This window comes from Neoarius graeffei, chromosome 17 (genome assembly GCF_027579695.1).
Source record: "Neoarius graeffei isolate fNeoGra1 chromosome 17, fNeoGra1.pri, whole genome shotgun sequence".
NCBI classification, from domain to species: domain Eukaryota; kingdom Metazoa; phylum Chordata; class Actinopteri; order Siluriformes; family Ariidae; genus Neoarius; species Neoarius graeffei.
In genome coordinates, this window is record NC_083585.1 from 61,074,143 (window position 1) to 61,094,251 (window position 20,109).

The window sequence follows — 20,109 nt, forward strand, 5'->3', positions numbered from 1 at the left end:
GCAGATGCAGGGGAGAGCGGGTACGGCGCAAACTGCAGATGAAGCCAAATCATGAAGCAGAAATCATAATCAGGAAATGGGCAGAGGTCGACAGTTCAGCAAACAAGGTTAAGCAGGGAAGATGAGGAAACAAGGTCGAAAAAAAATGAGAACAGTGGTCTTTAACAGGAAGTCAGTCAGGAAAACAAACAGCTCGGTATAGACCCTTCTCAGTCACGTGACCTTCGTAAACGCGACCACCATTTTGGACATGTAGCGGACTTCGGCTCGAATTGGTTTGAATGCGAGGAAGGCGACAAACGGAGAACATACAAGAAAAAAAGAGCAAGATGCAGAAAACACCTTCGCTATCCAGCGACGTAGGGCATTTACAGGGCGAGCAGAGGGAGAAATAACAACAGTAATGACACATTAGCAACGCCGTACAGAAATAACGGTTTATGGCACAGACCCTTTCGGTTCTCGCTCATCTAGCTGCTACAATGACTGCTTAGACTGCAACAATAATACCTAACACAAATTTAAGTATCCGTCGTAAAGACGTGAAACTCGTCGAGTGACGAGTGTGTTCATTGATAAGCTAACACAATCTAAAAGTAGACATACCATCACACTGCCCTGGCGCTGTGTACAGTTTACCTTCTATGGTTTGTGCACTCGCTATTTGCCATTACTTTCTCCAACCGTTGTGACAGATTACAGGGAACGGCCTGGATTTAAGAGACAAATACATGCTCCTATTGTTTTGAACACTTATTTGTAGGCAGTGCTTAATTTGTAAAGTGGGAGGTCCCGGAGCGCAGAGGATGAGCGGCTCCGGTGCGGAAAAAAAGGGGGCGGGGTGCGGCGCTTCTGGGCATGTTTTGTAATAACACTGCAAATTAAGTTCATTTGCAGATATTTTGTGGATGTCGTTTCATGAGAGAAAATCACCAACAAGACAGATATCAAAATCAGACATTAACACTAAATAAACTTGCATTTTTTTATTTAATTATTATTATTATTTTTGTTACATAGTCAAAAGAGGTGTCGGATCACTGGATCCAGTGTAAATAGCTGCCGGAGCCAACGCCCGAGGTTCTGGAGCGCGCTCCGGCTTGCTCCCCCTCAAATTAAGCGCTGTTTGTAGGACACTGCCTCTGATCTGTCCTACAGTCTACCAACAGCAAAGGAACACAACGCTAGCTAATGTCGTTAGCTAATAGCTACTACAGAAGAACAAAGAGGTTACAATGGGTTATTTTAGCCTATTTGGTTACACACTTGCCGCCACAGAATGTTAACAGCAATGTAATGCCTTTTCTGGCTAATTTTATTCGTCTTACCTCCAACAAAGTGGTCACTACACAAGCGCTGGTATGCCGAGGGCTGCCAATCTGTTAATGGCCGCTATCCATCTTCTCCGTCGGGATCCGATAAAATGATAACCCTTGCCTTGTTTGTTGATGGTTACTACATCCAGGTGCACAACAATATAGTGGCATGATGGAAGTCTTGCTGAAAATAAACACTTTCTTTGCTGCCGTTCCTCAATGCTGGCTGTGGTAAACTACTGGTAGTACATGTCCAAAATGGCGGCCGCGTTTGTCGTGACGTCACGTGAAAAGGGTCCATAGCCAGGTATGGGACATAGAATGATACTCTCAAGGTGTGATTGTGACTGCTGAGCTTATATAGGGAAGGTGATTGTGGGATAATTGGAGACAGATGATGTAGTTAAAACTCTGGGGGAGCGGGCTGTGAATCATGGAAGTGTAGTCTGGAGTGGCCATGTTTAGAGACTGCTCCAAACTCAGGTTTACAGTGCTGTTACTGACACATAAAATGTAATAATGTAATGCTAATTTTAAATTCTTCTTCTTAATATTATTATTACCTAACTGCATATTTTCTATAGATTAAAAAGTTACATATGTTACATAAATAATGCAGAATGTAGGATGTTTATTGAAAAAAAATACATTTATCAGACAGACATGCTATTTAACCGGAAGTACTATTAAAATATTTATTATAATGTAATGAAAAATATTCTGTTGGTCTAGTTCATTTTCAATGCACCCTGAAAGTATTCACATCAATCTGCCCCCAAACAAACAAACAAACAAACAAACAAACAAACAAACAAACAAACAAACAAACCTAAATAATAATAATTTAAAAAAGCCATTCACAAGTTCATTAAATATATTAAAATAACTACAATATCAAATTCGCCGGTGGCACGGTGGTTAGCGCTGTCGCCTCACAGCAAGAAGGTCCTGGGTTCGAGCCCCGGGGCCGGCGAGGGCCTTTCTGTGCGGAGTTTGCATGTTCTCCCCGTGTCCGCGTGGGTTTCCTCCGGGTGCTCCGGTTTCCCCCACAGTCCAAAGACATGCAGGTTAGGTTAACTGGTGACTCTAAATTGAGCGTAGGTGTGAATGTGAGTGTGAATGGTTGTCTGTGTCTATGTGTCAGCCCTGTGATGACCTGGCGACTTGTCCAGGGTGTACCCCGCCTTTCACCCGTAGTCAGCTGGGATAGGCTCCAGCTTGCCTGCGACCCTGTAGAAGGATAAAGCGGCTAGAGATAATGTGATGTGATGTGATGTGATGTGATCAAATTCGCCTAAAAATTCAAATGCTTTTTGATGACACTGGAAATTAAGCTCATGGTCATTTCTACTGACCATCTTTGAGATGTTTCAGCAACCTGATTAAAGTTTTCCTGTGATGAATTCTGTGAATTGGAAATGATTTAGAAAAAAACAAAACAAAAACAAAAAACAAAAACAGAACAAAAAAAACAAACACCACCTCTGTCTATAAAAAGTCCCACAACTGATGGTACAAGGTGCTCAGAGTAACTCTCTATAGACCTCTGAGTCAAGATTTTGCCAAGGCACAGATGTGGGGAAAGGAACAAAAAATGTCTACAACTTTGAAGCTCCCAAAGAACAGAGTGGCTTCCATTGTTTTTAAATAGAAGATGTTTGAAACCACCAAGACTCTTCCTGGAGCTGGGGCCAAGAATCTAAAGGACTCTCAGACCAGGAGAAATGAAATTCTATGATCTGATGAAAGCAAAATTCAACACTTTGGCCTAAATACCAAGCATTACATGTGAAACAACTTAGGCTGTATCATCAGCTGACCAGTTCCATTTTTAAAGTGAAGCTTGGTGGTGGTAGTATCATGCTGTTGTGATGTTTCCCAGTAGCAAAGCCCAAGAGGCTTATCATGGTCAATGAGGGAAAGATAAACAGATCAAATTTCAGAAACATCCTTGAGGAAAACTTTTTCAAGAGTACATAGGACCTCAGACTTAAGTCAATTTTCACAGTCAAGCAGCACAATAAGCCAAAGGACAGGACAGCTGCAGTAATTCAAATAACCATTCTTTTCAACGATATTGAGCAGAAAGGCATCTCAGAATGCACAAAATGCTGAACCTTGATGTGGATGGGCTACAACAGCAGTAGATCACATCGAGAACAAGAATAGGAATCTCAGACTACAGTTGGAACAGGCTCACTGAAAGTGGACTGTTTCAATTACATTACAGGCATTTAGTAGACGCTCTTATCCAGAGCGACATACAACACACCCTGAGCAGTCTGGGGAGCAGTTAGGGGTTATGTGCCTTGCTCAAGGGCACTTCAGCCATACCTGCTGGTCCAGGGAATCAAAGCGGCAACCTTTTGGACCCAAAGCTGCTTCTCTAACCTTAGGCCATGACTTCCCCAATCATGCAGGTGAACAGAAAATAATGCTTATAATCTTTTTTTACTTGGATTTCAGATGGTTTAAAAATTTCATGGTGTAGCAAGATATTAAAAAAAAAGTCTATTTAAGTTTATCTATTTTTGAATTTGATTTCTAAGCAAAACAAGGATCTGTTCCTCGGCAGTGTTGGGTAAGTTACTTTAAAAATGTAATTCGTTACAGTTACAAGTTACCTTGTTTAAAATGTAATTGTAGTGTAACTTTTTCAATTACTTTTAAAAAGTAATGTAACTAGTTACTTTTGGATTACTTTTTAATTACTTTAAGGTTTTAATGAATATTGACCCATGTTCACCATTTAATTTTTGAAAACCGACAGTGTGAACCTTAAAGCAGTACTAAGCTGAGAGGGAATTGCTGACAAGCAATCACAGGAGGTCCATAAGAGATGCTTGCACCGTGCATGTGATTCTCAGACTCCTGTCATAGGGGCCATACTCTTCTGTTCCTCCCCTAGGCTCTACTGTTTTCACAGTTTGCAGACTACACAAGCAGGTTCAGAAACCACTTCTTTCCCACAGCGGTCACCTTATTGAACTCTTCCCAAAGACCAGTCTTTCGTTCCCCTCTATCCACACCTTACCATCCATATAGTGTTCCTCTTCAATTCACATCTGTATAGCCCTATCTACAGTGGTATAGGATTACCTGTATAATGATTCCATCTGTATTCATCACATTTATTTATACCATGCTATTTTTCATTGCTCTGTGCATTGTACTGCCATAACTACATTGTACATACTCTGCGCATACATGCTCTGCACATATAACCATCTTTACTTACACTAGCTGTAAATAACGGCATTTTGTCTCTAAATACTGCATTATGTGCAGTCTGCACGTGTTGCACTTGATTAGATGCCAAACTGCATTTCATTACTTCATACATGTGCAATGACAATGAAGTGTTCTACTTTAATCTAGTAATAAATAACCAAAGTGAGACTTTTACATCACATTTTATTTTTCTTGTTTTTCTCTTTGCTTGTAAAATGAAACATGGCACAATACAGCCCATCAAGAATTAAGACTGACGATGGGTAGTCAGTCATTGAACATTTAAGAGTCAATGGAATGTTGATTACAAAAAAATACAATAAACAATAAACACATTCAAGTGAATGGCAGTAGCCTAGCACGTAGCTAACTAGGGAAACGACATGTGTGCTTAACCGTTGTTGTGATATATGACATTGAATCAATCGTACATCATTATATTATGTTGCCCACTGGGATTAATAACAACGATGGTATGTAGGTGGGTGTCAGTTGTTCTAGAGCTGGTAGTTCAACATATTTCGTCAGCATAGCCTACCTTGCTGTTAATGTGCTTACAACCTCAAAATGAATGCCTTCTGATCGGAAATAAACCAGTGAGTTGCACTTACCTCTAAATGTTTCCTTAGGTTTGACATAGACTGCTTCGATGTGGACAACTTCTTGATGGCCGGCAAACACTGCTTGCATTGGACAGTTAAATTTGAGCCATTTTCAGTGATGTAGATGAAATGCTTCTTAAATTTCCAATGCTTGAAGGCGTCTGACATGACTGCTGCCAGGGCCGTAACCAGGATTTTTCAAATACCGAGGTCAAACATTGCGATACATCTTATTTGCCAAAAAAAAAAAGTCCTAATATGGTGACTTTTCATACATTTTGGAAACGAGTCAAAATCACAAGCCCAACAAGATGAACATGTACATAGGTGAACATGTTTATTTTAACAATTTCAAAACTGCACGATCACAAAAGTATTTTGTGTGTATGTGTGTGCGTGAGTGAGTGAGTGAGTGAGTGAGTGAGTGAGTGAGTGAGTGAGTGAGAGTTTGAGTGAGTGATGGAGTGTGAGTGTGTGAGAGTGAGTGAGTGAGAGTTTGAGTGAGTGATGGAGTGTGAGTGTGTGAGAGTGAGTGAGAGTTTGAGTGAGTGAGTTAGTGTGAGTGAGTGAGAGTTTGTGAGTGAGTGAGTGAGTGAGTGAGTGAGAGTTTGAGTGAGTGATGGAGTGTGAGTGTGTAAGAGTGAGTGAGTGAGAGTTTGAGTGAGTGATGGAGTGTGAGTGTGTGAGAGTGAGTGAGTGAGAGTTTGAGTGAGTGATGGAGTGTGAGTGTGTGAGAGTGAGTGAGTGAGAGTTTGAGTGAGTGATGGAGTGTGAGTGTGTGAGAGTGAGTGAGTGAGAGTTTGAGTGAGTGATGGAGTGTGAGTGTGTGAGAGTGAGTGAGTGAGAGTTTGAGTGAGTGATGGAGTGTGAGTGTGTGAGAGTGAGTGAGTGAGAGTTTGAGTGAGTGATGGAGTGTGAGTGTGTGAGAGTGAGTGAGTGAGAGTTTGAGTGAGTGATGGAGTGTGAGTGTGTGAGAGTGAGTGAGTGAGAGTTTGAGTGAGTGATGGAGTGTGAGTGTGTGAGAGTGAGTGAGTGAGAGTTTGAGTGAGTGATGGAGTGTGAGTGTGTGAGAGTGAGTGAGTGAGAGTTTGAGTGAGTGAGTTAGTGTGAGTGAGTGAGAGTTTGTGAGTGAGTGAGTGAGTGAGTGAGTGAGAGTTTGAGTGAGTGATGGAGTGTGAGTGTGTAAGAGTGAGTGAGTGTGAGTGGGTGAGAGTGACAACGCAATCTAGCCGAGCCTGAATGGACTTCAATTGCTTTTTAAAAAATATCTGCCCTTTTCAATAGCAAAATACTAGACGGTTATTGGACAAAACCGACTAAAACGCTCCATTCGGAGACTGAGCCTCACTGGAGATGGGAGTCAATAAGAGGGGCGGGACAAGACTTCCCGAGAGGAGGCTCATCTCCAGCTGGTGATTGGAGGAGGAGCTGTGAACGCGGCTGGGCTGCTCATGATTGACAGAAAGCAGTCAGAGGCGGTACATCATGTTGTAAATAAAATGTGAACATAATAAGTTTGCTACCCGTTTTCATTTCCGTTCGAAAATACAACCAATGATCAAAACAATAGTGTCTTGTGTTCACGTTAGCCTATAGTCTGGTAAGTTAGCAAAATAGCTCAAGTCTCGTCAGCACCCAATAACTTCATAAACAACAGGTCACGACTGTCCAGCCTTTTCTGATCTGAAACGCACCAAATCAAATCGAGAGAGAGAATAAAAGAGTTTGTGCCGCCTGGAAAACGAAAATCCTATCTAGCTAAGTGGCTTCGACTGTTGTTGCTTGAAATGCTAATTAAAATTGCACTGTTAATGATCATAAGCATTCCGGACTGGCAAAATTAACTCCCCTTCTTCCCTCTTTCTTTTTCTCTCACTTGTTGACTTTCCAGAGCTGAGTTTGGTTGTTTTAGTGTAGTAGACTTCTTCATCTTATGTCAACTTTCAGATTCCACGACTAATTGACAAACTGACTGGCTGCGGAGTCGGACCTTGATGAGAACACTTCTCAGCTCTTGTATATCCCGTGGTGCTTAGCTGACTATCGCGAGGCTGCCTAATATGAAATGTTTCCAATGTCGGATATTTCAGCTTCGTTTAAAAATGATTATGTGGACTTTATTTTTAGACAAACAAATGAGAACAGGGGGATGCAAGCTGAATTTAGAATTTTCCACCGATCAAAGTCAGAACAATTTTCATCATATATTAATTTCACATTTCTGAGTGAAAAAAAAAAACCGTGGGAAAAAAATGCCGAGGACATGAGCTCGGTGTCTTCAATGGTAGTTACGGCCCTGACTGCTGCTTGAGCTGAACTGAACCGCGCGCTTCTTGCTGCTCTAGTGTTCAAGCACAGAAACAGAGTGGCGCTGCTGCTGGCAAACATGATAGGAAAACCCAGGACAGACAAGGAGCCGTGGCGGGAAACGGCAAAATTATGCGCAAAGCAATAAAAATATCCTTGCTCATGTCGCAAAGGTTTTTGTTTTTCAAATGTAACTAAAATTGTAATTCTCAATATTTCCATAAGTAACTGTAACTGAATTACATATTTTCCTGTTGTAACTGTAACGAATTACAGTTACACTTTTTTTGTAATTAAATTACGTAACGTCGTTACATGTAATTCGTTACTCCCCAACACTGGTCATTAACATGACTGGGTATAAAAAGAGCATCTTGGAGTGGCAGAAGCTCTCAGAAGTAAAGATGGGAAGAGGATCACCAATCCCCCTAATTCTGCGGCGAGAAATAGTGGAGCAATATCAGAAAGGAGTTCGACAGTGTAAAATTGCAAAGAGTTTGAACATATAATCATCTACAGTGCATAATATCATCAAAAGATTCAGAGAATCTGGAAGAATCTCTGTGCGTAAGGGTCAAGGCCGGAAAACCATACTGGGTGCCCGTGATCTTTGGGCCCTTAGACGGCACTGCATCACATACAGGCATGCTTCTGTATTGGAAATCACAAAATGGGCTCAGGAATATTTCCAGAGAACATTATCTGTGAACACAATTCACCGTGCCATCCGCCGTTGCCAGCTAAAACTCTATAGTTCAAAGAAGAAGCCGTATCTAAACATGATCCAGAAGCGCAGATGTCTTCTCTGGGCCAAGGCTCATTTAAAATGGACTGTGGCAAAGTGGAAAACTGTTCTGTGGTCAGACGAATCAAAATTTGAAGTTCTTTATGGAAATCAGGGACGCTGTGTCATTCGGACTAAAGAGGAGAAGGACGACCCAAGTTGTTATCAGCGCTCAGTTCAGAAGCCTGCATCTCTGATGGTATGGGGTTGCATTAGTGCGTGTGGCATGGGCAGCTTACACATCTGGAAAGACACCATCAATGCTGAAAGGTATATCCAGGTTCTAGAGCAACATATGCTCCCATCCAGACGACGTCTCTTTCAGGGAAGACCTTGCATTTTCCAACATGACAATGCCAAACCACATACTGCATCAATTACAGCATCATGGCTGCGTAGAAGAAGGGTCCGGGTACTGAACTGGCCAGCCTGCACTCCAGATCTTTCATCCATAGAAAACATTTGGCGCATCATAAAATGGAAGATATGACTAGAAAGACCTAAGAAAGTTGAGCAACTAGAATCCTACATTAGACAAGAATGGGTTAACATTCCTATCCCTAAACTTGAGCAACTTGTCTGCTCAGTCCCCAGATGTTTACAGACTGTTGTAAAGAGAAAAGGGGATGTCTCACAGTGGTAAACATGGCCTTGTCCCAACTTTTTTGAGATGTATTGTTGTCATGAAATTTAAAATCACCTAATTTTTCTCTTTAAATGATACATTTTCTCAGTTTAAACATTTGATATGTCATCTATGTTCTATTCTGAATAAAATATGCAATTTTGAAACTTCCACATCATTGCATTCCGTTTTTATTTACAATTTGTACTTTGTCCCAACTTTTTTGGAATCAAGGTTGTAAATCTACCAGTGTTGTACTCTGCACTTTCCTGCTTGTGGGTGTGGGGGGTTGAGTCATCTGCATGCATGACAGTATACTATAAAGGAACCTACTGGCGAGAACAATAGTAGCTTACAGTGCCTTGAAAAAGTATTCATACCCCTTGAACTTTTTCACATTTTTCCACCTTACAACCAAGAACTTAAAAGTTTTTTATTGAGATTTTATGTGATAGACCAACACAGAGTAGCACATAATTGTGAAGTGAAACGAAAATGATAAATGGTCTTCAAAATTTTAAACAAATAAAAATCTGTAAAATGTGATGTGCATTAGTATTCAGCCCCCCTTCGTCAATACTTTGTAGAGCCACCTTTTGCAGCAATTACAGCTGCAAGTCTTTTGTGGTATGTCTCTACCAGCTTTGCACATCTAGACACTGAAATTTTTGCCCATTCTTCTTTGCAAAATAGCTCAAGCTCAGCCAGATTGGATGGAGAGTGTCTGTGAACAGCAATTTTCAAGTCTTGCCACAGATGCTCAATGGGATTTAGGTCTGGACTTTGACTGGGCCATTCTAACACATGATTATTCTTTGATCTAAACCATTCCATTGTAGCTCTGGCTGTATGTTTAGGGTCATTGTCTTGCTGGAAGGTGAATCTCCTTCCCAGTCTCAAGTCTTTTGCAGCCTCCAACAGGTTTTCTTCCAGGATTGCCCTGTATTTAGCTCCATCCATCTTCCCATCAACTCTGACCAACTTCCCTGTCCCTGCTGAAGAAAAGCATCCCCATAGCATGATGCTGCCACCACCATGTTTCACAGTGGGGATGGTGTGTGCAGGGTGATGAGCAGTGTTAGTTTTCCACCACACATAGCGCTTTGCATTTAGGCCAAAAAGTTCAACTTTGGTCTCATCTGACCAACGCACCTTCTTCCACATGTTTGCTGTGTCCCCTACATGGCTTCTGGCAAACTGCAAACGGGACTTCTTATGCCTGTCTTTTCAATAATGGCTTTCTTCTTGCCACTCTTCCAAAAAGGCCAGATTTGTGGAGTGTACGACTTATAGTTGTCCTGTGCACAGATTCTCCCACCTGAGCTGTGGATTTCTGCAGCTCCTCCAGAGTGATCATGGGCCTCTTGGCTGCTTCTCTGACCAGTGCTCTCCTTGCTTGCTCTGTCAGTTAAGGTGGACGGCCATGTCTTAGTAGGTTTGCAGTTGTGCCATACTTTTTCCATTTTTGAATGATGGATTGAACAGTGCTTCTTGAGATGTTCAGAGCTTGGGATATTTTTTTATAACCTAACCCTGCTTTAAACTTCTCCAGAACTTTATCCCTGACCTGTCTGGTGAGTTCTTTGGTCTTCATGATGCTGTTTGTTCTTCAGTGTTCTCTAACAAACCACTGAGGCCTTCACAGAACAAGTGTATGCTGAGAGTAAATTACACACAGTAGGACTCTATTAACTAATTAGATGACTTCTGAAGGCAATTGATTGCACTGGATTGTATTTAGAGGTATCAGAGTACAGGGGGCTGAATACTAATGCACACCACATTTTTCAGATTTTTATTTGTTTAAAATTTTGAAGACCATTTATCATTTTCGTTTCACTTCACAATTATGTGCTACTCTGTGTTGGTCTATCACATAAAATCTCAATAAAAAAACTTTTAAGTTCATGGTTGTAAGGTGGAAAAATGTGAAAAAGTTCAAGGAGTATGAATACTTTTTCAAGGCACCGTAGAGCATATCACATAAAGGCAGGAGAGCCTGAAGGTGTAATGTGCTTTGTGATTGCATTTTGCATATGAGCCTTTGCTGACTTTTTTTTTTTTTTGAGAGTAGCTTGTCTTCTTTGTCTTTTGTTGTCTGATTTGTACATGCTCATTTTGGGTAAATCTTGTAGTTTGTTAATATTATGTGTATATATTATGAAGTCAAGGGGTATTCTTGGGTGTCAGTCATGTGACTTTACTTAGTGATTTAACTTCCAGTAAAAGAGCTGGTGGTCAAGCAAACCAAAACAGCTGCCATAGTGCAAACAACTAGCAATAACTTATCAGAGTACGCTCATAATCTAACAGCCACCGCTCACTTTAGACATACAGTGGTGCTTGAAAGTTTGTGAACCTTTTAGAATTTTCTATATTTCTGCATAAATATGATCTAAAACATCATCAGATTTTCACACAAGTCCTAAAAATAGATAAGGAGAACCCAGTTAAACAAATGAGACAAAAATATTATACTTGGTCATTTATTTATTGAGGAAAATGATCCAATATTACATATCTGTGAGTGGCAAAAGTATGTGAACCTCTAGGATTAGCAGTTAATTTGAAGGTGAAATTAGAGTCAGGTGTTTTCAATCAATGGAATGACAATCAGGTGTGAGTGGGCACCCTGTTTTATTTAAAGAACAGGGATCTATCAAAGTCTGATCTTCACAACATGTTTGTGGAAATGTATCATGGCACGAAAAAAGGAGATTTCTGAGGACCTCAGAAAAAGCATTGTTGTTGCTTATCAGGCTGGAAAAGGTTACAAAAACCATCTCTATAGAGTTTGCACTCCACCAATCCATCATCAGATTGTGTACAAATGGAGGAATTCAAGACCATTGTTACCCTCCCCAGGAGTGGTCGACCAACAAAGATCACTCCAAGAGCAAGGCGTGTAATAGTCAGCAAGGTCACAAAAGACCCCAGGGTAACATCTAAGCAACTGAAGGCCTCTCTCACATTGGCTAATGTTAATGTTCACGAGTCCACCATCAGGAGAACACTGAACAACAATGGTGTGCATGACAGGGTTGCAAGGAGAAAGCCACTGCGCTCCAAAAAGAACATTGCTGCTCGTCTGCAGTTTGCTAAAGATTACGTGGACAAGCCAGAAGGCTATTGGAAAAATGTTTTGTGGATGGATGAGACCAAAATAGAACTTTTTGGTTTAAATGAGAAGTGTTATGTTTGGATAAAGGAAAACACTGCATTCCAGCATAAGAACCTTATCCCATCTGTGAAACATGGTGGTGGTAGTATCATGGTTTGGGCCTGTTTTGCTGCATCTGGGCCAGGACGGCTTGCCATCATTGATGGAACAATGAATTCTGAATTATACCAGCCAATTCTAAAGGAAAATGTCAGGACATCTGTCCATGAACTGAATCTCAAGAGAAGGTGGGTCATGCAGCAAGACAACGACCCTAAGCACACAAGTCGTTCTACCAAAGAATGGTTAAAGAAGAATAAAGTTAATGTTTTGGAATGGCCAAGTCAAAGTCCTGACCTTAATCCAATGGAAATGTTGTGGAAGGACCTGAAGCGAGCAGTTCATGTGAGGAAACCCACCAACATCCCAGAGTTGAAGCTGTTCTGTATGGAGGAACGGGCTAAAATTCCTCCAAGCCGGTGTGCAGGACTGATCAACAGTTACCAGAAATGTTTAGTTGCAGTTATTGCTGCACAAGGGGGTCTGAAAGCAAAGGTTCACATACTTTTTGCCACTCACAGATATGTAATATTGGATCATTTTCCTCAATAAATAAATGACCAAGTATAATATTTTTGTCTCATTTGTTTAACTGGGTTCTCTTTATCTACTTTTAGGACTTGTGTGAAAATATGATGATGTTTGAGGTCATATTTATGCAGAAATATAGAACATTCTAAAGGGTTCACAAACTTTCAAGCACCACTGTAGTTTCAGTAATTAATTACCACATTATATATGCAGTGCTTAACAATGATACAATATATTAACATATTTTAATACTTTATATTTCATTGTTTTTTGGTTAAAAACAAAAACCACCTGACCTCATCAACTAGATTTAGCAACTACTAAAGCTTTCAGTGACTACAGTATGAATGCCTTTAGCAGCTACTAATGCCTATATCAGGGACGCATGCTGCAAAGACGATCTTAGCAAAGTTGCTCTTAAGACTCCTTCTTATGAGTTAGTTCAGGAAAACCATGTACAGAGACAACGTCCATTGCTTAAGAGAGTCTCTCAACTCGCCCTTTAGCTGTAAAGGGCAACATTATCGGGAAACCTACCCCAGATTTCTTATTAAAACTATTTCTACAGTCAATCACACAACAGCTCTTTTACATTTTAGATTCTTTTTTTGTGTATATGTTTTTGTAGTATTAGAGCTGTGTTACTTCCACCTATAGTGAAGTCATGTGTATTCTCTGGATTGTACATTATTGCCCCCTCTGCTGTCTAAACAACACAATTACAGCGAGGAAACATTAAGAGATTATGCTGCCTGATAATTATGATTCATTTTTTTATTTCAATGATTTGAATCTCTCACAGTTACCAGAGGACCAGCCCCCCACTGTAACCCTAGCTATGTAATAGGCGAGAGGCTGAGGGCTACAGAAATGGAGATTGGTGCTGCCTTATGCGCCATATGGTGCAGGAAGGACTTTAGACTTTTAGATTTGAATCATCATAAATGTGCATTGCAATTCATTGTTGTATGATATATCATTACATGCCTACTGCCATAAGAGTTATTTTTAGTTTGTCAGTTTCTGAAAGTGTAACATTAATTTCAATAATTTAACTTCTGACTAGATTGTGACGAGATTCAATGACATTTTTAGGCATTTATTTTAATGCATGATCTTCAGGCAATCTCCCAGTCATGTATCTAGTCTGTCTTCCTGTCACGTTAGCTTGGATCAGTTAGCCTGAGGTGGATGACCCCAAGTGTTAGACTGTATTACAATCACAAATTGTGCTAAAATAAATACATTTTAAAAAACAGGTATCTTTCTTGTGGGTTCCTGTAGATTTGAGTTATTTCCCAGCCATTTTATATATTTAATTTTATTTAAGTGTGACTATTGGGTAAGGTTATTGTGGCAGCGGGGGCGTGGTCAAGCGCCAGTCTGTGACCAGAGGGCGGAGTCAGGGAAGGTACGTGGCAGAATCACTACACCTGATGTCAATTAACCTGTGTTTGTGTGCCTTCCCGGAGACCGCACCCTATGTAAAGAGAGAGAGAGCAGAGGAAGTGAGCTCTCTCCCCAGCCAGACGACTTGTGTGTGTGCATGCATGTGTGCGTGCGTGCATGGCTGAGAGAGTGATTTTTCTTGTGTTCGGGTAGCCGGTAAGGGCGGCTGCGCACTACCACCCCCGGGGGCGTCTCAATGTGGTGCTCTATGAGGTCGGTGCGGCCAGGCAGAGGGCTGGGGGCCGTTTTGTCCCAGGAGGTGGAGGACCGTCCAGTGCTGTACATCAGCAGAAAGCTGTCGGTACGCGAGGGGCGCTACAGCACCATCGAAAAGGAGTGCCTCGCGATCAAGTGGGCGGTCCTCACCCATGGGTTTAGGATACGCGCATTCTGATTACAGGGCCTCGAAAGAGACCTGTATCGTTATTTTTCGTATGAGTAATTTGCGCGCCTGCTGCCTTCCTTGGATGTGGTAGCCGTTTCTCAGGCTCCCTCTCCGGAATGACAAGCATTAATACAAGCATTAATAGTAAAACTTAAAACAGTCATATATCTTATATTCCCAGATTAAACATCATTTATCAATGTCAGACTTTTGAGTAACAAGCAATGACATTTCAACTTTACTCATGTTAGAAAGGAATGAAATCTCATTCATCTCATCTCATTATCTCTAGCCGCTTTATCCTGTTCTACAGGGTCGCAGGCAAGCTGAAGCCTATCCCAGCTGACTACGGGTGAAAGGCGGGGTACACCCTGGACAAGTCGCCAGGTCATCACAGGGCTGACACATAGACACAGACAACCATTCACACTCACATTCACACCTACGGTCAATTTAGAGTCACCAGTTAACCTAACCTGCATGTATTTGGACTGTGGGGGAAACCGGAGCACCCGGAGGAAACCCACGCGGACACGGGGAGAACATGCAAACTCCACACAGAAAGGCCCTCGCCAGCCACGGGACTCGAACTCGGACCTTCTTGCTGTGAGGTGACAGCGCAAACCACTACACCACCATGCCGCCCAAGGAATGAAATAAAATCCCATTTTGTTTTTGTTTGTTTGTTTATTTTACCTCAGTGCTGAAACAACATTTAATAGATTATCCACATTCACTGGATATGAGCAATCACATGCACTGATTGGCTACTCTATTACTCGGATATCAGCTCATATACCGTGATTAGAGAAAAACAAAATGGTGGAGCGTGTTGCTAAACCAACTGAGGATGAAATAAAAACTCTACTCGAAAACAAAACCCCAAAAAATACAAAAAAAACCAATCAACAGCATATGGAATGAAAGTATTTGATGGTAAGAACGTATCTTTTTTTATTTTTCAAGAATTATTATTATAGCATTTTTCACCAATTGCTCCTGTCATTTCGCCAGTTTGTTTACATTCTAAATGGAAATTATTTTGTCAGATGTTTTGTATAAAGCTTTTATTTATCAAATTTGCAAAAAATAAAAAAACTCTGTTTCTCAAAATCCAGTGAATGTGGATAGAATAAAACAGTTATTCCACTCAATCTCATTGTGCTACGCGCCTCGTCAACTATCAGCTCATGTACGATTCAATTTCTTGGAATAATTGTTAAATATATGCACTTCATCTTTAGCTCATTAGGAAAGTTTGTTTTTCGAAAGCCTAATAAAGTCTGAAAGTCTGTAGAATTAGTCATTAGCATCAATATACATCAGTATACAATATCAATATACACTCGTTTGTGGTATCATGTTGGGGATATTCAGTAAACCACTGGGAGCAGCTTTATGACATAATCTGAAAAAAACCCCCACCATCACAACCTGACATGCAATACATAAGATATATATGTATGTGTGTGTGTGTGTGTGTGTGTGTATGTATGTATGTATGTATGTATGTGTGTGTGTGTGTGTGTGTGTGTGTGTGTGTGGCAGCGGGGTCGTGGCTGAGCGTCAGTCTGTGAATGGAGGGCAGAGTTGGGGAAGGTGAGTGGTCGTATCACTACACCTGTTGTCAATTAACATGTGTTTGTCTGTGTCTCTTACAGTGATGGTGCCCTATACAAGGAGTGAGAGGAATAGAGGAGGGGAGATCGGGGACCAGAACACAATCGTAGTCTGTGTGTGTGTGTGTCCCCAATGGACAGAGTTGTGCTGAAAAGCAAAATAAAGAAAACTCACAAGCAAATAACAGCCTGACATACTTATGTGCTCCACCCACATCCAGGCCGTTTCTACAGTGCTGCCGAAACCCGGGAGCATAGAAGGGAACAGCCCCATGGAGTCTTCGCCATTTAAAGATTTTATCCATGCCCTCGCCACAGCACAGCAGAACCAGCATCAAGCACTGATCGCCCTCCGGAAGGAGCAGGAACAACGGTTCGAAGCTTTGATGCTGGCCCAACAAAAAGACCGCCAGGCGTTCTGGCACCTGCTCACATCAGCAGGGTCCACAACCGCCACCGGAGCGGACCCTCCCCACCTCACCCTAACAAAGATGGATCCACACGATGATCCAGAAGCCTTCTTCATGCTCTTTGAGCAAGCAGCGGAGGCGTGGGGTTGGCCGGTTGAACAGTGTGCAGCGCGCTTTCTCCCCCTGCTGATGGGTGAGGCGCAGCTTGCCATGCTGTTGCTCCCCGCCAACAGCTGGCTTGTGTATGCGGACCTCCAAAGAGCCATCCTCCAGCGTGTCGGCCGCTCCCCAGAGCAACAGCAGCAGCGCTTCCGCTCGCTGCACTTGGAGGAGGTCAGCCGACCGTTCACGCTCAGGCAACAACTTTGGGATGCCTGCCCGTGGTGGCTGAGGGCAGACGACCGTGACGCCGAGGGAATTATCGACCTGGTGACACTGGAACAGTTCATCGTGCCACTTCCAGAAGGAACTGCAGAGTGGGTCCAGTGTCATCGCCTGGTGTCGCTGGATCAAGCTATCGGGCTGGCAGAGGACCACATGGCGGCAGTTCTGATGGCAAGAAGACATGCTTCTCCTTCTCCTCTTTCCTCTCTCTCTCCCTCTCCCTCTGCTTCCCGTCCTCGCCTCATTCCCCCACTGCAGAGGTGGGGGCCGGCTCCCCCCCCAGCCGGCCCAACGCACCCATGGTGTTCTCCCGTTTTTCCCTTCCTTGTCTGTGTCTTCTCCCCCCCCCCAGGTGAGTGATGTCCATAACACCAGTGCAGAGGGAGAGCCTGGACCGATGTGCTGGTGCTGCGGGGAGCCGGGACATCTCCAAAATCAGCGCTCCACGATGGAGGTGGGCACGGTGGTCCGGGTTCCCGACGCACCAGAAACTGCCCTCAATCAGGCTGGTGTCCAAGGGGATACGTACCAGGCTTTGGTGGATTCCGGCTGTAACCAGACCTCAATCCACCAAAGCCTGGTGCAAGGTGAGGCACTGGGGAGAGCACGAGTGGTGAAGGTGTTGTGTGTTCACAACTTTCCTTTAGTGTCCGTCCACATTCTATTTCGGGGAGAAAAGCATAGTGTAAAGGCGGTGGTTAACCCTCGTCTCACCCACTCACTGATTTTGTGGACTGACTGGCCAGGATTTAAGGAGTTAATGATGCACATAGTAAGGAGTGGATCCTGCAGTAATCCGTCTGGGGAAGACCCCGGACTAGCATTGATGGGAGCAGCTGTCACAGAGCTGTCTACGTCAGCATCGCATCAGGGCAATACGCGGCGTGAGGAGCATCCCCGCCCCCCTCCCTCTTTTGGGGATTCCCTTGGGGATTTCCCATTAAAGCAGTCATGAGACGGGACTCTGTGGCATGCATTTGACCAAGTGAGAGTAATCAATGGTCAAATTCTCCAGCCAAATGTGATGCCGGCCTTCCCCTACTTTTCTATTATTAAGGATAGGTTATACCGAGTGACGCAGGACACTCAAACTGGCGAAAAGATAGCACAGTTATTAATCCCAAAGAGCCATCAGGAACTCATATTCCAGGCAGCTCACTTTAATCCCATGGCCAGACAATTAGGGCAGGATAAAACACTAGCCGGAATAATGGCACAGTTCTATTGGCCAGGGATTTGCGGGTATGTCCGTCGGTAGTGTATGGCATGCCGCGAATGCCAATTAGTAAATCCCGCAGCCACTCCAAAAGCCCCTTTGCGCCCTCTCCCTTTAATCGAGACCCCTTTTGAAAGAATTGGGATGGATCTCATCGGGCCATTAGATTGGTCAGCATGGGGATATCGCTTTATTTTAGTTCTGGTGGACTATGCAACATGATATCTGGAAGTAGTGCCTCTCCACAATATCTCAGCACACAGTATTGCGGAAGCGCTCTTCCGCTTTATCTCCTGGGTCGGGATTCCAAAAGAAATCCTGGCAGACCAAGGCACTACATTTATGTCATGCACACTGCGTGAACTGTATGGATTACTGGGGATTAAGCCTATCCGCACCAGTGTCTATCACCCACAAACTGATGGCTTAGTGGGACGTTTTAATTGAACTCTCAAAACCATAATTCGGAAGTTCATAAGCAAAGATGCACATAATTGGGATAAGTGGCTTGAGCCCCTGTTATTTGCAGTACGAGAGGTCCTGCAAGCCTCCACAGGTTTTTCACCATTTGAATTATTATCTGGGCGTAAGCCACGTGGCATTTTGGACGTGCTACATGAAAATTGGGAGGAGGGACCTTCATCTAGTAAGAACGAAATTCAATACGTTCTCGGCCTGTGCGCCGAACTCCACACACACACGCACTTAACCCAGGAGAATTTGCGGCAGGCGCAAGAACGTCAAATCCGACTGTACGACAGGAGCACGCGCCTTAGAGAGTTCACACCGGGAGACAAAGTACTCGTATTATTGCCCACGTCAAGCTCCAAATTAGAGGTCTGTGCGGGACAGAATTTTCAGTCCCGCTCCCACCTGCTCCCGCATTGTGCAGTCCCGCTCCCGCCCGCTCCCGCAAAGAATTATGATTTTCAGTCCCTCTCCGGCCTGCGCCTGCCATATTTTGTCCCGCTCCCGCCTGCAAATCCCGCATGATGCAGACGTTCGCGTTATTTCTCACGAAAGTTCTTGTCATTGGCTTGGGGAATTAAACATGCTGAGCTTAGCTGAGCTCTCCACTGACCGATCCTTCACCTAGCGCACGTAGCGAGGGTGCGTGTTGCCAGGCGGCATGCGCAGCTGAGCCTTTACAGAGATACCCAACGCACCTACCAAAATCTACAGTGGATATTAAGAATATTGTACATAGCTTATACTATGTCACTCCTCACATTTACATTCTAGGAAATACAAATAGGCCTATAAGAAATTAATATAATTTAAAGACACAGCGTGATGGTGCCCCGCCCCCTACTTTGAGTGGATTTGAGCATAAATATCTACAGCTCACAACACTTATCACAACAAGCAAAGGGCAGCTGATTTCCCTCTGCATCGTAAATGAGTGAGAACGACTTCCAAATGTCTGATTTCAGGACTCTTGACTTTTTAACAGTAAATGTACCTCTTTCTAAAGCAGCACTTACTTCTGAAGCACTGTGAGCTTCACTAGAGGAGCTCTGCTCTTCTGCCATGATCGGAGATCTCAAACACAGAAGAGCGGAAAGGAATCGGAAACGTACGCGAGATTAGACCACATCCACAAATTTAGGCATTTTGAAATGTTTTTATTAATGCCAAATAAAATATCCAGCACAAATTATATATGATAGACATAAATTAATAATTTATAAATTTTATTTTAAACACGTTTTTAGTTAGCGGGACTGCAGCTTATCACCTCTCCCGCCCGCTCCCACATTGTGCACTCCCCCTCCCGTCCGCGCCCGCAATGAGCTTTCAAAATTTGTCCTGCGCCGCACTGCTTTGCGTCGGGTCTCGCGGGACTCCCGCGGGAGTGCAGGGCTCTACTCCAAATTGATCGCCAAGTGGCAAGGGCCCTTCGAGGTCACACGGCGAGCCGGGGTGAGGCGAATGGACAGGGGTGGAGCATTGCAAATTTACCACCTCAATCTATTAAAATGTTGGAATGAGGAGGTCCCCATGGTGTTGGTGTCAGTAATCCCGGGGAA

General features: G+C 43.1%; 1 pseudogene; it reads left to right on the plus strand.

Annotated features, from left to right (window-relative positions):
* Window positions 1-20,109, plus strand: part of LOC132901251 (E3 ubiquitin/ISG15 ligase TRIM25-like) — a 53,948-nt pseudogene that overhangs the window by 19,034 nt on the left and 14,805 nt on the right.